Source organism: Lepisma saccharinum, chromosome 1, assembly GCF_977018435.1.
Source record: "Lepisma saccharinum chromosome 1, izLepSacc3.1, whole genome shotgun sequence".
In the NCBI taxonomy this organism is placed as follows: domain Eukaryota; kingdom Metazoa; phylum Arthropoda; class Insecta; order Zygentoma; family Lepismatidae; genus Lepisma; species Lepisma saccharinum.
In genome coordinates, this window is record NC_139229.1 from 192,534,417 (window position 1) to 192,552,271 (window position 17,855).

General features: G+C 37.1%; 1 protein-coding gene across 1 annotated transcript in view; it reads right to left on the minus strand.

Moving 5' to 3' along the window:
* The window catches only part of LOC145990977 (stimulator of interferon genes protein-like), a 42,459-nt gene extending 30,364 nt beyond the window's left edge, over positions 1–12,095 (minus strand). Inside the window, exon 1 of the mRNA XM_083126649.1 lies at positions 12,038–12,095. The gene's annotated coding sequence lies outside the window, so the exon portion shown is untranslated. The remainder of the gene's footprint in view (positions 1–12,037) is intronic.
* Positions 12,096–17,855: the final 5,760 nt, after the last annotated feature.

Here is a 17,855-nt window from a genome sequence, read left to right on the forward strand (position 1 = left end):
TTACGTAAGTCTATTAAACTATTGATAATATCTAGACAACAGTGAAAGAAAACTACACAAAAATTCACGTCAATGCTCTGGAAGCAATTCTAAGCATATGTATATATTATTATATGTATATTCCCTCATCTGGAATCTATTCTGAATCAGTCTCTCTATCTCGTTCTTATAATCAACTGAATAATACTCTTCTAAAAATACATTTTCAAAGCTTCTGAAATCTTCAAACAGACATGAAAATCTAAACCAATCACCTGCTGGTTGCCTGAGCGAAAAATGAAGTTTCTTCTCAAACAATGACTTAAAATAATTACGCAACTTCTGCAAATAATCGTGCGGCGAAATCTTGTCATCGCCCCCTGTGAAATCTCGAATCGGTGAATTTCATTTATCAAGAATTTTCTGTACTTTTATCATGTCCTCTTTAGCATTTTGTTGTTCAGTGCGAGATAATGCAAGATTACTTAACTCCCTAACAATTTCCTCCTGAGACTTATTGCTTAAATCCTGAATTCCCAATAACTGTCCAAGCAAATCTCTATCAGATTGTACTGCCATTTTTCCTACAATATTTTTTCGACTTCTTAATATTCACTTCTGTACAATCTTCGTTGTAAAAATAAAAAATCTATCTGTCCGTCAGTCCGTCTATCTTTCCAACCTATAGACCTGACAACAATTCTTACAACTAGATATATATTGGACCTGAGCCCCCATGTGTGACAATGGCCCCATTTCGCTTCTTTATACACATAATATTTATTTCGTGTTAGCTATGAATAAGGGGAATCAAATATCCAGCAAAATCACAATCAAACAAGCACATACATGTACATGTAATAACATATAAAAATACACATATGAAAACATATTAGTTAACCCTACACCTTGTAGCTGGCCAGCAATTAATTAACATAATACCAGTAATGATCAATCTGATCATTACAGATGTGACTATGTCACATCCAATTTCATGGATCCTGGACCATTTGCATCACTTTTGTAAAAGCAATTGTCCTGTTCCGAATGTTTAATGATTTTTTTCAGTTTCATAGGAGAAAGATAAGTTTTGCAGAATTGTAGAAATTATTGTTACAGTATATTTGCACCTTGGTGAAAGTAATTCACTGTTTGGAGTTCCGAAAAGTGCAATTTAGTGGTGAAAAAAGATATGAAAGGCATCCGCATTTTCCATCGACAAGTCATTTTTCATTCATAGAAGAGAGAGAAAATGTCACAAAATAGCCTAGTGTAAATGATTGTGGAAGTAAATTTGAAGCTATCACTAACTTGAGATGTTGAAAGGATTTAAATAAATTATTTTAATACTACCTATCTAACCATTTAGAGACATTATTTGAATACATGACTGAAAAAGAAAAAAAACGTTCATATGAAAAACAGTCTTCACAACCCACTAAAAATTCTCTCAGGTGTATAGAGGTCACCAGCACTGGTCATTCCATTTTATCCAAGCACAAAATATTAACATAATATTTAATTTTCATGCTATTGAGCAGGATCTTGGAATTGCCTTATTTTGTACTTTTTCTGTGGGCATTCATATACTATGTGACAACATTGGGTTTGCAAGATAAAAATATTTTGAAATCACAATTATAATTTGGACTGTCTTGGAAATCTGTATTATGAAAAAAAATGTTCATAATGTTGTTAAATGATCTCCAGAAACATGCTTACTTATCCACATGCCTGTAACAATGTAGACCAGAAGCCTACAAAGTGGATCACTATAAAGTGCATGATGACACAGATCAACAAAATTAATCAAATAATATAAACAGGTACTTGGATATGTAAGTATGTTTCATCTGCATGTTAATATCTTACCGTGTCTAAATTCTTGTAACATGAATGATGTGCAAAGTTTTATCTTGGGCTCATGATGTTATCATTTGTTGTAAGAGCTATCAGTCTGTTTTGTTTGTTGAAAGTTGTATGTTAATGATACATTACATGTAGAATGTGACTCAATCGTTTGACTTTTCAATATTCACAAGTCTTCAAATGATGGAATATTAGACGAGACTATGACTGAGCCAATACCTATGTCGATGTATTGCTATCGGCCAATGCTGGTGGTATCAGTATTGGCATCGGAAAGTATCAGTTGGAATTCATTTACCGATACCAGCCGATACTTTCTCAACATGTTGGTCCGTAAAAATGCAGTGTGACACACTTGTGGAGTTTTAATTATCCTGGAAATTATGCAAAATTCAAATGTTCCTTTTATTTTGCACCAGTTTTGCATGAAAAACTGGATTTTGTGATTACATATCTCTTTTAATATTCTGATGTAATTCTTGAATATGCAAATTTCTTGGTAAGTTGATGCATATATTTAAGTATATTTACAAACTATAGTGACAAATATTTTGAACAACTTTTAATTTTCGCTGAGCTGATACCACCATTTGCCGATACCGATACTTTTATAATTCCAGTATTATAAAATAATGAAGGCTAGTCATACTATCTCGTCACATCACTAGGCACGTATCTAGAAATATAATTTGAGGACTCTGTTCAAGCCAAGTGTCTCAGAAATATTATAATAAAAGTGTTTCTATTTAATACGTTATTATAATTTATTTATTTATTTAAGACTTTGTTTACATGGCGAAGTTAAGGCATTAATGCCTTCTCTTCCATTTAACCATTAATTATAGTGGTTAATTGTAATTGTTTTCTTTACAATTAATTTTATTCAATTTAAAAATGAAAAATAAAGTGACAATAGAAAAATAAGAAGTAAAATTAAAATAAATTGAATGTAATAGAGTTTGCATACGAGGAGTCAAAAACTGGATTAACCATTAATCACAGTAGATTATTTTTTACTGACACTATGAAAAATATATCTGAAGAGTAAAATTAAAAATAAATGCAGTACAGTTTCTATATGAACACACATTCACATTCACACACAAATACCTATAGAGAAAGCAAATTTCTTTAGCTAAAAGTATTATGCATTGTTTTTTGGGAATTCATTCTAGGTCCAAAATGTTTAACATGTGTGATTTTAATTGTGTTTTGAATATGACAATTGAGGAAGAGGCTTGGATTTCGGGTGGCAGTATGTTCCAGTGCCCTGCAGAAGTAACGGTAAAAGAATTGGCGTAGAAGTTAGATCTGTGGAGAGAAATGGATAACAGATTTTTCACGTGATCTGGTGTTGTGGGAGTGGAAGTCTTAAGATATTCAAACTGCCTGGAGAGGTATTTTGGATCTGTTATTTCTAGGGCTTTTTACAGTAGGACAATGTTGTGGTAAATCCGTTTATCACTTAATTTCAGCCACTTGACCTTCACATAATATGGCGCCAAATGTTCAGAATCTCTTATGTCAAAAACGAAACGAATACAGGCATTATGGATTCGCTGCAGGCGATGATGATTAACGTCTGAATAAAGAGTGTCACAATAATCAATTATAGGGAAGAGAAGAGATTTAATAAGTTTGGTTTTTGTACATTCTGGGAGGAAGTTTTTAAGTCTGTAGAGAGAGTGTAGTGCACCAAAAGCTCTCTTACATACCAAGTTCACGTGTTCTCTCCAGGTAAGATGATGGTTGAGCGTAATTCCTAGATTTTTGACTGTAGCGGAAAGAGGCAAGTTTATATTATTGACCATGAACTAGGGAGATTTAATTCGTCAATTTTCTTCAGAATCTTAGAATCTTGGGGGAACCTATGAGTATACACTGGGTTTTGGTCGGTTTGACTTTCAAGTCGCGGTCTGCGGACCACTTGTTGATTTTCTTGAAGTCGTTGTTTACACATTTGGTTGCATACAATATTTCTTGAGGAGGGAAGGAAAAGTAGAATTGAAAGTCGTCGGCATAGATGTGATACCTACAGGGATTAAGCACCGACGGGAGGTCGTTTATATACAGTGTAAATAGGAGGGGGCCCAGTACGGTGCCTTGAATGCCACAGGAATGTCTTGTTGACATTGTTGACATCCTTGCAAATAGGAATGGAACCAGTTAACCATAGAGTTCTAGAAGCTGACTAGGGATGTGAGTAAAATTTTGTGGTCAATGGTTTGGAATGCTTGGGTAAAATCGAGAAGAACAAGGATTGTAAGTTGTCTATTGTCCATAGCTAACCTCATGTCGTCGGTTACGTTGACGAGAGCCGTGCTGCTATGTGCAACCATGATGTAAATTAATTAATTAGTACTTAATTTCTCCGATGAGTATGGAGTAAAGCTGTATGTAACCACAGACTAAGAAACTGAGGAAGACAATGTTAATACCTATTTTGTTTCTTGTTTCTTGACTAATGAATATTGTTATTGCATAAATATTAAAGGATGCTATAAAATCAAAAATAAAACAGCAAATTTTCATCATCTAGCTTACGACGTTAAGAAAGCTCAAATTTGTGTAAAAACAACTGTCGTGGTAGGGAAATTAATGTCAATAAAGTAAAAAATTGAATAACAAAATGAATGATGGTACATCCATTTGATGAAAAGTAAAGTTCATGATACATATTTTATGTACATTATTGTTAGTAGTGGTTTACGTACATAAATCTTCAGAGGGGCCTCCCAGATGGTGTAGTGGTAACGCTGTAACCTTGTTATCAATAGAGCTTGGGTTCGATTCTCAGTGGAGGTGCATAATGGTTCGTGTCTCACTTTAAAATGTAGGCCCAGTCCCGATTAGCCTATCTGTGCAAAAAGTGAACTTGAAAAAAACAACTTAATATTCCTTAGTACTGTCATTCAAATCCCTATGTTCCCTATCTAATCTCGGCAGAAATAAATAACCCACATTGGCCGATACCAGCAGTCACACAAAAGGCTGACACGGGAAGAGGACAAGAATAAATTGCTGAATCCACTTCCTGCTTGAACGTAGATAAAACAAAGCTAATTTAACAGGGACCTACATCCCTCATTTCCAAGAACTCTGCAACTATCTGACACAGCTTTAGCATGGTGGGTGGATTAAAAACATCCATCTATCTTACCACCACGAGCTTTCATCAAGAATTGGCACTGAATGGTTTATTTCCCACAGCGTTAACTAAGCAGTTACATGCCTTCATAGCCACATTTGGGTTCAGCTTTCATTTACCCGTGCCTTTGATCTTGCCATCTGCTTCCCAGGAGAGTGGGGTTTTATCCAGTGTTTCTAGGAAAATCTATGGAGCTTCCTGTGCTGGTTTCCCAATCTGTCACAAGGAAGGGTGAATGAACTTTTAAAAAGTACAAATGTTGAGATGAGCTGTTGCCCTTGTAGCTCACCGATGCCGATGTATTGGTATCGGCTCTACCCTACTTTTAATTGTTACAATTCTCAAGTATCCGAATCAGTGGGAATCTGTAAGATTATCGGAATCTCTATCAGTTCAAAATGGTATTGGCTCAGCCCTAGACGAGACATTTATAAAGGTTTTTTTCCCCTGGAATATACCAGAAATCCTCAACCATTCCTCCCCGGCATATTGCAAGATGGAGATGTTGGGGCAAAGTTATTCAACATTGCTATATATTTGTTCCTTGGTACCATAAATCACTGCAGGGAACAGTTCGAAAAATTTGTGCTGAATCAAAGGTGATGAGGTACTGACTGATTCTGTAGGGTACCCTCCTTACAGAAATTGGCAACATCACTGGTCTTAGGTGGTGGACACGTGCCACTTCACACCAAGACAAGATTGGAAGGTAGATAAAGATGAGTTTCTTTGTGTCCAGAATTTTGCAGACCTCTGTGGCAGAGTGGTTATATGCTATGTGATGACACCAAGAGTTCTGGGTTTGAGTCCCATCAATTTCATCACTCATCCTCATCATTGTTATTAGCCAAAAGTGGCAGAAAAGCAATGCTAAATAACAAAAATCAAATCCAATTAAAAATTGTATATTTAATGGAGTGTGTGTGTATGCATAGTCTGGCCATAAATATTGTTACATACTTTCTGTTTGGACTGTACATCTGGTGTTAAGGCTCATGAACCATGCTTGTGCTGAAGCTCACTTGTGACCATTGTGTGTTCACAATGTAGCGTGTATCTTGTGCTTAGCATGGAGCAGGGCGAATATGAAAACAGTAGCTCTGCATATGCTTGGAAAGTCACCCACTGAGATTTTCCAGCCCCCAAAAACCCCAAATAACAACAAAAGGTTTGTGTATCAGACAATACAGAGATTCATTGAGACTGGTAGTGTAAAAGATCGCCCAAGAGTTGGTCAACTTCTCACTGTATGAACAGTGGTGGCTTGCGTCCGCCAAAATCCCATCCAGAAGCAAGTGATAATGGCACGGAAGCTGAACATTTCACAACAATCAATGTCCAGGGTACTTAATGAAGACCTTGGACTTGGAGCTTACTGACGGAGTACTGGACATTTCCTGACGCCACACCTGAAGAAGCAGAGACAAGTGAAATCGAGATGGCTCCTGCAGACAATGGGCATCACAGGATCCTCTTCAGTGAGGATTTTATGTTCAACACTGAAGAAAGTTTTAACCACCAAAATGAAAGGGTGCATGCTTCAGCTCTTGTGAAGTTCGTGAGAGAGTTCCCAAAGTCCAGAGATGCCACCAGCCCTCTTCAGTCTGGTTTGGTGGGGGCTGAGCTGTGAGGATTCTACCAAGCTTCATTTTTGTGAAAAGGGCTTAAAACCCACTGCAAAAGTATGTGTGGAAAGTGTCTTGGGCTCTCTCGTGATGCCCTTGAACCAAACAATGTTTCACAATGAACCCTGAAGCTTCCACAAAGATTATGCCCCAGCTCATAAAGTGATGATGACACAATGGTAGCTGGAGGCCAACAAACCTGGTTTCACCTCCTCTGTTGTTTGGCCATCTTCTAGTCCTGATCAAAATCCTCAGGACTGCAAACTGTAGCCAAAGCTAGGGGGTACTCTGCAAGAAAAGGCACCCTATAATTGAAACTGTAAAGCACTCCTTGATGGCAGCAGGGGCTGACTTTTCCATCGAGAATATCCGTGCTGCAATAGATGCCTGGCCAGAGATACTTCGAGCCTGTGTGAGGGCAAAAAGTGGGCACTTTGAAAACTGATTGGTGTTATTTGTGTTCAATATACACCCTCCGCAAAATTACTTTGGACCTCATGTGAAATCTGCCATAGTAAGCGGTCTATCACTTTGTAGCCTTGTATCTAGTGTTTTGTTTCGAACACGGAATTGTTTCTGCATGAATGCATCTGGCAACAGTGTATTACTGCTGATAAGCGAGTTCATTTCATTTCGTATTGTTAGTTGACACAGAAAGGTTGACTTTCTACTGTAGTGTGTGTGATAAATTGCTGTGTTTTCGTGTGGTGCACTTTGTGTTGGATATTTTCCTACTGTATTTGTGTTGGCTATTTGACTACTGTTACAGGTGTATTTGTGATATGCAGGGAAAGTACTGTAGTAGTGTGGAAAAGCCAGCATTATTGCATGGCGAAGTGAAAACTCCCCGATAAAGACGATATGTAAACAAACAGGTCGTGCAAAATCAACCATAATGAAGGTACTGGCAGCCGCCAGAGGACTGCCTCTGACTGTCATTCCAAAGCACAAATTCGGAGGTGGGAGGCAAAGAAAAATAACCAAATCTACAGACTCTCCTAATGAGAGAAATAAAGAAAAACCCTTGACTGACAGCATCAGAACTTAAAGAAAAGCACCAGAGTCTGCTGGAAAACATTAGTGTTCGCACGATCCATCACCTTTTACAGAAAGACTTGGATTTGCCATGTTGTACTGCTGCTAAGAAGCTACTACTCACTGCCCGCATTAAGAAGACTGTCTTGCTTTTGCAAAGAAATATGCACACTGGACACCAGCACAGTGGAGGAAAGTCATGTTTTCCGATGAAAGCTCGTTCCAACTGTTCCGAATGGGAGCTGCTAAGGTTCGACGTCCATCATCTTCAGATCAATACGACCCAAGGTATACGGTTCCGACAGTTAAGCACTCCCAGTCTGTTATGGTGTGGGGGTGTTTTTCAGATGAAAAGGGTTGGGCAGGTTCATATTTCTTACCGCAAAACGTGACTATGAACGCAGATCGATATATCAACGTTCTTAAGGACCATTTAGTGGATATGCTTCAGATCCACGAGTGTGATCTTTTCATGCATGATAACGCTCCTTGTCACACGGCTAAGAAGGTAAGGAAATGGCTTGAGAAACAACAGATAAAGATGTTAAAGTGGCCTTGGAATAGCCCCGATCTCAAGCCAATTGAAAATTGTTGGCATCGTATGAAGCAATTCCTGGGAAAGAAGAAGATTCAGAACCTACAGACCTTCCAAACAGAACTGAAGAAAATGTGGTGCATTGATATGGACTTACTTCCGAAGTAAGTCCGAAGTCTTAGAATTTCTTATTATGCCATGCCCAATCGCATCTAAATGGTTCTCAAGAGTATATAATAGCTTAATAATAGCTTTTCTCATGAATTTTCTTATTTTTTGTGCTTTTGTTATGAGGTCCGAAGTCATTTTTGCGGCAGGTATATATGTGTGTAACATATGAAAAGAAAATTTTAAAATCTGAGACCATATTCAAGTTATTCACAAAATCGTGTGTAACAGTATTTATGGCTAGATTGTATATTTAAAGATGCAACAACTAAGGTACCTGAACACAATATGGCCTATTTGCTGTTTCCAATTAGCTACAAGGTTAATTCAATGGATGACATTAGTGTGTCATTTAGACTGACCGAATGACGGGATTGAACCTAAGCTGGACCGCCTGACAGTGGTGTTGCCAGAATTTTTAAAGGGTGGGCTCAAAGGTGAATAAAATAATTTTAGGTGGGCTCTGGTTCGGTGGCCATGGCTGGCCATATAAGAATTTTTCAAGGTGCGGTTAAGTTTCATGAGAATGCACTCCCCCCCCATCCTCAGTCAACGTTGTGCTGCACTGGAGCATTCTTGTTCATGGCTTAAGTTCATACCTATAATGCAATTATTACAAATACATTTTGTATGCAGTTTTTATTATAGGTCTTTTCAGTTCTTCCAGTGGGTCCTCTAGAAGCTGGAAAGGGAAGTGGGGAGCGGGGAATTTGCTGCACACCAACCAGACAACAGCGGTGGCACCGAGAGATACGACGTGGCGGAAATAAGTAGTATGTGAACCTTGTTCTACAGGGTGCTGATTTCTTATTGTGCTGGATCGGTCCCTTCCCCGCTCCCCACTTCCCTTGCGAGCTTCTAGAGCACCCTTCATAAGAACTGAAAAGACCTATAGTGTTAACAAATTTGGCATATACATTTCCTGTATTTGATAAAAAAAAGAGGAATATTATAAAAATAAGGTGAAATTTGCTTTCATCTTCTCTATGCTTCTACAAGACAAGACTCGTAAGCGAGCAACGCGATGATGGGAAAAGTCATTTTCAGCTAGATAACATTCCGAAAAGACTTAATTTACCAAAACTCATTTAGTCACAGTTACAGGATTAGTATATAGAATTTTGGAATAACCAATTTATTCAATAAATTTTTCTTATTTTTCTCATTGTTTTTGTTTGTGTTAAAAGTTTAATTTGATCATTTTGATGCCCTCAGAAGACTGCTCCCAGCGTGGTAGCTTCGCTTGCTCCACCCAAGAGCAGAGTTAAAATTACGGTGAAAAAAGCCAGCATTTTTAGGATGATGGAAATGCAAACGCTCAATGTTGGTTGATTTACTGACAAACATAGAAAGACAGGCGCACTGATGAAGAACCTAAAACTACTGTGAAGAATAAAGTATGAGAATATAAGATTTTTTTACTTGAATTGCATGTGCTTCACTTACTAGACTACAAACTGACACTTCATTACATTGTTCTTTCCAGTGGCATAGCAACATATGGCGAGGCCCTATGCAGGATTAGAATGCGAGGCCCCCATTCGTTCTTTACATTTGAAATCTCAATGTGAATCGATATCTTCAGCGATACGTCAGCAATTTATCATATTTAAATGATAATAAAAATTACTGACGAAAATGATATTTAATAATTTCACTCACTCTAAAATTATGTATCTCTTTTTTCCGGGAGCTGAATTCTGAAGCTGCATTACAGGCTTTATATTTAGCACTAGCTGCAATTCTACCATAACATTGGTGGTCACATCTAATACTCCAACAGCATTTTGCTGACCACCGTGACTGAGTGGTTAGAACAGCGCTCAATGACACCATGGGTCCCGGTCTGGGCTTGGGGTGTTCTTTGTAAGTGTTGCTTTATCAATTTCATCATATCATAATCATCCTCATTGTCGCGATTAGCCAAAAGTGTCAGAAAATAACTTAATCAATCCAACAGCATTTCGGATCGTCCCATTGCTCCCCCCCCCCCCCTTTCCCTGCAAAAACATTACGGGCCTGCTGTAGGATGGAAGGAAACAACGCAACAATTTAAATACCTCACACTTGCTTCTAGGCAGTTGGAGGTGATTTGTTAACTTATTAAAATCGGGAGTGCAAGGTCAAGAGAAATAAGAAAATAAAAGGCACTTGCTTTTTGTTCAAGAAAATATTAAATGGGTAAAAATGTCCAAGCAAGTTATGGTGAATTTTTGCGTAAATGTTTCACATGAGAAATATGACAATATTTTTTAAAACTTTTTCGGGCCCCCGTAAACATAGGGCTGGCTTGCCTGCATGTTACTCCCCTGATTTCATGTATTCCTTCAAATTATAACGTTTAACTCGAATTTAAAACCTGGAAAAAACAGAATGTTTTAATTTTATTGCCCACAACAATTAACCTTTCCATATTTTTCTCACTTCAATTGTTTTGATTGATAGGTTGATTTGTTTATTGGACTTCGCATTTTGTGCCACTTTTGGCTAATGAGTGATGAGTGATGGTATAATGAAATTGATGAATGGACACTTAGAAACATCAGCCCACCAATTACCTAAAAACATGCTAGAAATATGTGGATCCGTGAGGACAACATTTCCAACATCCCCCGTGAAAATTAACGTCCTTATTTTGAATGTAATTTTAACTAATTCTCAGAACTTGAAGTCATTTCGATGCTAGCGGTTACCATAGCGGAGATATTACACACGATTTGCTGCGAGTCGCCGTCTGGCTGGCCGCCAAATACTACGATAGACATGCACACAAGGGACGGTGAAACGCACATATATCACTGGAATGTGAAACAATGAAATGGCAATGTGCTGGTGGTAGAACTTTTCAAAATTCATATCAGGGCTAACATCTGTGAATTTTTTATGGTGTAAAAAAGTGGTGGTGTATGAAGTATGCAAGGAAGCTAATGCTGAAAGAAACAATTTAGTTATATCAACAAAGGAGATCCTTGTTTTTTTGTGTTTTTTCCAACTGGAAATATACGTACTATAAGAAAGTTCAGTTCCATGAAACCTCACAGTGTTAGGAAGAGAGTTAACTTATAACTCAAGTTTTTGAACCCACTCAATATTTTACAAAAATTGATGCTCCTGAAAATACTCACTACCTGTGAATGCTCACAGGTGCACAGTCCGCTTTGCAAGGGCCGGGGTTGAGCACATCAGCACTCAGGCTGAAAGGATCGTTACGTTCTATGGTTTGGCAGAGACTTAGTTTTTCACCAGATGGGGGAATGAATATTTAATATAAATTTTTCTCAAGTAGGGAAACTTTTTTTTCTATTTATATGCCTTGGTAGAAGTTTAATTGCAGAAAATACATTTTTTTATTAGATTTGCATATTATTGTTTTGAAACTTTATCTTCCATATTTTACATTTTGCAAATATATCTTATGCTTGTATTATACCGATAATATTCAGTTAATACCGTTCTGATTTCTACCTTGTATTTGCTGTCCTTGCAAATCTTAGTTTCTGTAATTTTGCAGGGAGCTTAAAGTAGTTAGGACCAGGCTCTCAAAAATGATTTTATGAACTAATTAAACTAACAATTATAGATTATAATCTGTAAATAAGTGACCAGTAGTCTGTCATTCCTAAACAGACTACAATAATAATCCTAAATAACTTAATAATAAAATTATTCTACTCATACCGTCACTGGTCAAGATTTCTTGCAACATATTTCCCAATGACAAACTATTGATTATTAATGATTGACTTCACATTAGACGAGAACTAAAGCTAAACTATAGCAACGATATGCAAGCAATTCTTTGTTTCCATATTAGGTTCCCCTTGATGAGCATTGTTGCAAATGTAACTGTTGGAATTAAATCCCTATTTCTTCCAGTCTTAGTCAAATTTTTCGTTTTGTTTTGGACTCAGACAGGCTAGTCAGGACTGAAGCTACACTGGCATCGAACTATACTGCGGGGCATAAAAATGTGAACCTCAAGATCACGTGTAGCCAGGGTGCTGTTGCCATGTTGGGCTGACGCTCACTCCCTAAGATAATAGTAGTTTATAGTTTTGCGTTATTATTTTATACTCTAATATAAAGTTTATTTTGTCTATTAGATCAAGTCTCACCTTTACAGTCGTTACATATTCTTCACGATCATAAAAACTAAAAGCAGACATTCATGCTACTTCCTTATCAAACTCATCTAAGCCGGAGATATTCTTCTCCCTTTTGTAGTGTTTTTGTGGCGTATGGAAGTGGGATTCATACCATAAACCGAGAAAAAGTAAGCCATGGTTTGATAATGAATGTCATAATCTAATAGAAATAAAAAATCAGGCTAGACTTAGGTGGTTAAATAACTCTGATGATACAAATCTAAACAATTATAATAGAATAAAGCGAGAAGTTATCCGCACGTTTAGAAGTAAAAAAAGAGATTACTTGAAAAGCAAAATTAACGAAATTGAAACAAACAGCAAAAATGAAAATATCAGAGATTTAAATAAAGGTGTAAATGAGTTTAGAAAGGGGTGGCAACCTAAAGTAAACTTGATAAAAGATAAAGACAGTGATTTTCTAGCTGACCCAAGCGATATTCTAAATAGATGGAAGAACTACTTTAATGACCTTTTAAATGTCCATGTAGGAGATAAATCAGAAGTAAATGAAGTCCACACAGCAGAACCTTTAGTTCCAGAACCTAACTTGACTGAAGTTAAGGATGCTATTAAAAGGCTAAAGAATAACAAAGCACCTGGCATTGATTTAATACCAGCTGAGTTAATTAAATATGGTGGAAATTCATTAATGTGTCAAATTCATAAATTAATTTATTTAATATGGAATAAAGAAGAAATCCCTCAACAGTGGAAAGAATCCATAATTGTTCCTGTGTTTAAAAAAGGTGTTAAAATGAACTGCAATAATTACCGTGGAATTTCTCTACTCTCAACAACATATAAAATATTATCTAACATTCTTTTAACAAGACTAACCCCATATGCTAATGAAATTATAGGTGATTATCAATGTGGATTTAAATGTAACAGATCAACTACAGATCAAATTTTTCACATCAGACAGACATTTGGAAAAAAGTGGGAATATAATCAAAATGTCCATCAGCTATTCATTGATTTGAAAAAAGCATATGATTCGGTCAAAAGAGATAAATTATATAATATATTAGTAGAGTTTGGAATACCTAAGAAGCTTGTTAGTATGATAAAAATATGCACCAGTGAAACAGAAAGTGAAATTCGTGTGGGTATTAATATGTCTGACAAATTTACAATTCATGATGGGTTAAAACAAGGAGATGCATTATCTCCATTGCTCTTTAATTTTGCCTTAGAATATGCTGTTAGGAAGGTAAAAGAATTTAAAGGAGGACTAAAATTAAATGGTGTGACTCAGTTGTTAACATATGCAGATGATGTAGACTTACTGGGGGATGATGTGAATACAATTAAGAATAATGCTAAAATATTTTTCAAAACTGCTAAAGAGATAGGTTTGGAAGTTAACAAAGAGAAAACTAAATATATATGCTTACAGGCCGAAACCAAGTGTTAGGTAATAATCAAAATCTAATTATTGATAACAACTCGTTTGAACCAGTTTCCAAATTCAAATACTTAGGAGTAATATTAACAAATGAAAATGATATTAAAGAGGAAATAAAAAGTAGGCTTAATTCAGGAAATGAATGTTACTTCTCTCTTCATAAACTTTTGTCTTCTCGTTTAATATCTAAGAAACTAAAAGTTAAAATATACAAAACAGTAATTTTGCTTGTAGTATTATATGGATGTGAAACTTCGTCCCTTACATTAAAAGAGGAACATAAATTGAGAGTATTTGAAAATAAGATCCTTAGGAAAATCTATGGACCTAAAAGGGATGAGGAGACAGGTGAGTGGAGAAGGTTACATAATTTAGAACTACATAATTTGTATTCATGTCCAGATATTATTAGAATAATTAAATCAAGAAGATTTAGGTTGGCAGGTCATGTGGCACGCATGGGAGAGGAAATAGGAGTTTACAGGATTCTTATTGGGAAACCTGATGGTAAGAGACCTGTAGGAAGGGCAAGACGAAGATGGAGGGATAACGTGGAGATGGACCTAAATGAAATCGGTAAGGATGGAAAAGATTGGATTGATCTTGCCCAGGATAGGATCAGATGGAAGGCTTGTTGCTGCAGCCATAATCCTTCGGGTTTGAGAAGGCTAGAGAGTTAGATAGCTGGGCAATCATGTAATATTTGAAAATAGCTGTACATGTTCAATAATAGTCTTACTTTGTACAGGGTGAGTCAAAAGTCAGGTTACAAGGGATTTATAGTACCCAATGTGTGCACCTTGAACATGAATGCATTTGTGCACGTGATGTTTCCAGTTCTCCAGAACCTTTCGCATAATGTTTGGCATAATCATGCCTGCACAATGCATTCCTTCGATGCTGGATGTTCTGAATCTTAATTGAGTAGATGAGCACCTTGAAATGACCCCAAAGGAAGAAATCGATTGGTGTCAGGTCTGGAGACTGCGGTGGCCACTCATCTGTACCACGGGAACTGATCCATGCACCTGGAAACTGGATGTTCAACCAGAGAAACGAGACAAGGGAAACTTCCTATATCATCTGACACTGACTCACCCTGTATATTGAGTTCGAACTTTTTTGTAACAGATGTAAAAAATGATTGCATCTTCCTGAGTCTGGACGGTATAGGCAGGAAGGACTTCCAAAGGGACTTCCAACCGCAATGCCTGGAGGGAGGTTCCAGAAGATGCGAAGAAGGGCATGGAAACGAGTCAATGCTGGAATGGGCATGACCGACCAAGGAAAGGCAATGGGTGAGGGTGCACAAGGCAAGTACGGAGGATTTTACACAGACCATTGAGGCCACACATTGACACCATAAAGTCCAGACACATTTGTAGTGGGTTTGGCTCTTGATGTAATATATTGTTATTTCCAAGCTAATGTTATAATTATTACACTCTGGGAAGCTTTTTCTACTCAATACCAGTGGCGCCAACTCATATGGGCTTGTGGGGCTCGAGCCCACCCAATATTTTACCAGTTATTTATTTAATTTGAGAAACAAAATCCCCATAGTTAGTTAATTAATAGATTGGCTTTAGTTTACTTCGCTTCTTGTGACACTTTTGGCTAATTTGTGAAGATGGGGATGAGTGATGATGATATGATGAAGTTGATGAATGGACACTCATCAACAGGATTAGAATCCGGGACCCCTGGCATCGTAGCATAATGTGCTAATCACATCGACAGGGGGGCCGGCTGAAGAAAACAAATATTTCACCATTTCACATTTAGGGGAGTAAGGGAGATAGAGGCTAATAACTAGGATGAGGATTGATAGCGACATTTTTTTTTTAAATCATTTTCCCGACGTAGATACTCAAGAAGCAGTTATCTTTAATAGGCACTTATGACTAAAAGTAGGCAAAAATGTAACCACTACAAAATTCGTGTATTTCTCTCAGAAATGGCCTGAAATGGTTTTTAACCCTAGCTTACCCGAAGAGGGTCTGCCAAGCCCAACACCACGTGAAAAGTTTTTGAAAATTTTTAAATAAATTACATTGTTCCCTAGGGTGTTCCCGAAATTTTATTATTACTTTTGTTAAGTTAATAACATGATTTTTTGTTAAGTTAATAAATAACTTATAATTTTTGTTGTTAATAACTTATAATTTTTTGTTATGTTAACTTATGACTTTTTGTTAAGTGAACCAGAATATTTTTTAAAAAATGACATTCTAGCTATAAAACAATAAAAATTTGGACAGATAATGCGTAAAAACTATAATCTTTTTTGGATCACAATACTGTCCTGCGTGACCACTGCAGTATTAACCCTATACCGACTATAGCTCTTGCCTAGTCTTTCACTATTGCTTCGTAAGACTAAGACTTGCCTACCAAGAGAAAAAAAAAATACTTTCCTTGCCCTTCCCCAGAGTTTTGGCACCCAATCACCGTTACTGGTGTGAGTCTTACAAAGGTGAAGTTATATTGATCAATGGTTCAATTGCAGAATTCTGTAGTGGAGTGGTGATCAGGAGTTCCAGATTCAAATCGCAGCATAGGTGTTTGTTCTTTGAGAGTGTCCTTTAATCAGTTTCATTATATCACTCATCCTCATCATAGCCAAAAGTATGAGAAAAGCAATGCTAAATAGAAAAAAAAATCATTCAATACGGTAGTTCAACACAAACAATAGTATGATGCAATACTATAAAAGCAGGATATGTGCTGATAAGTACCCTAGTCAGCCAGTATGACAGAAAAATATTATTTTTATTGTAGGTACAGTCACCGACACTTCTGGGTTGTAACACTCGCATTGACATGCAAAGTGATCATTACAATGCAGAAGTTTCCATAACTACCATGTCCTACATGTACAAATAATGTGCTAAATAGGGGTCAGACTGCAGGCAGACAAATTAAAAAAATACATTTTGAGTCATCCTCCGTGGCCGTGCAGTCTAAGGTGCTGTGCTTTGGGCTCTGACTGCAGGACGACATGGGTTCGAGTCTACCTGGGTTCAGTCTGTGGGTTTTCGGCCTGTCCACCCACCATCGTGAGAAAAATGGGGATCTACGAGTGAGTAGCTTAACCCGGTCTCGGAAATCTCCTATAATGGCTGGGGGTTCGACGTGTTGACCCCACATCACCCCATTACCCGTTGAAGATCTCAACACCTCTAGGTAGGATTGTGGGAGGGAGACTGGCAGTCCAGAAATCTGCCTAGGCCCTTTAAGGGCTGTCGATTCACAGGTTATTATAAATATCGCCCCTCTCCCTTTTTGTAACTTTTGGTTCCGCACTATGCTAAACCTTATATACCAAGGGAAAGTGAACTGTCCTTGCTCCCCACCCCCTTTGTTTCGGTATCTTGCCCCCCAGTTTTGGAAGAAACTTTCTGCAAGAAAGTAATACACTGCTTGAGAAATGAGTGATATTCAGGAGATTGTGAAGCACCCCACAAGATAGAGAAAACGAAATGTACAATTACAAGATTTTTATTATAACATGTATTAGGAGAGAGAAAAAAAGCATATTATTCATAATTCATAAATGTTCTTTAGATCTTGTCTTGACAGAAATAAATGGATGTTTCATCAATAACGACGACTTATTGGAGGCCATATCAGCTGAGTCCCTTCAAATTTAACAGTATTGAATATTTATCAGCTTTTGGAATCACAGTTTCATCAAAAGACGAACAATTTGTTGCCAATGCATATCTGAAGAAAGTGTATTTCCTCAATATCTTTGAAGAACTATGCAACATTAGAATGCTCTACTTACTGGTGTAAGAACATTGCAGTGTTTTGTGAATCTACATTCTCTGCGTTACAGTCCTCATAAAATGTCAATGTGTAGCAAGTGCCTAGCAAGTGGCTTTTCTGGCATTTAACAGAAACAGATACATCAGGTTAGATATGAAGAATCACCAAC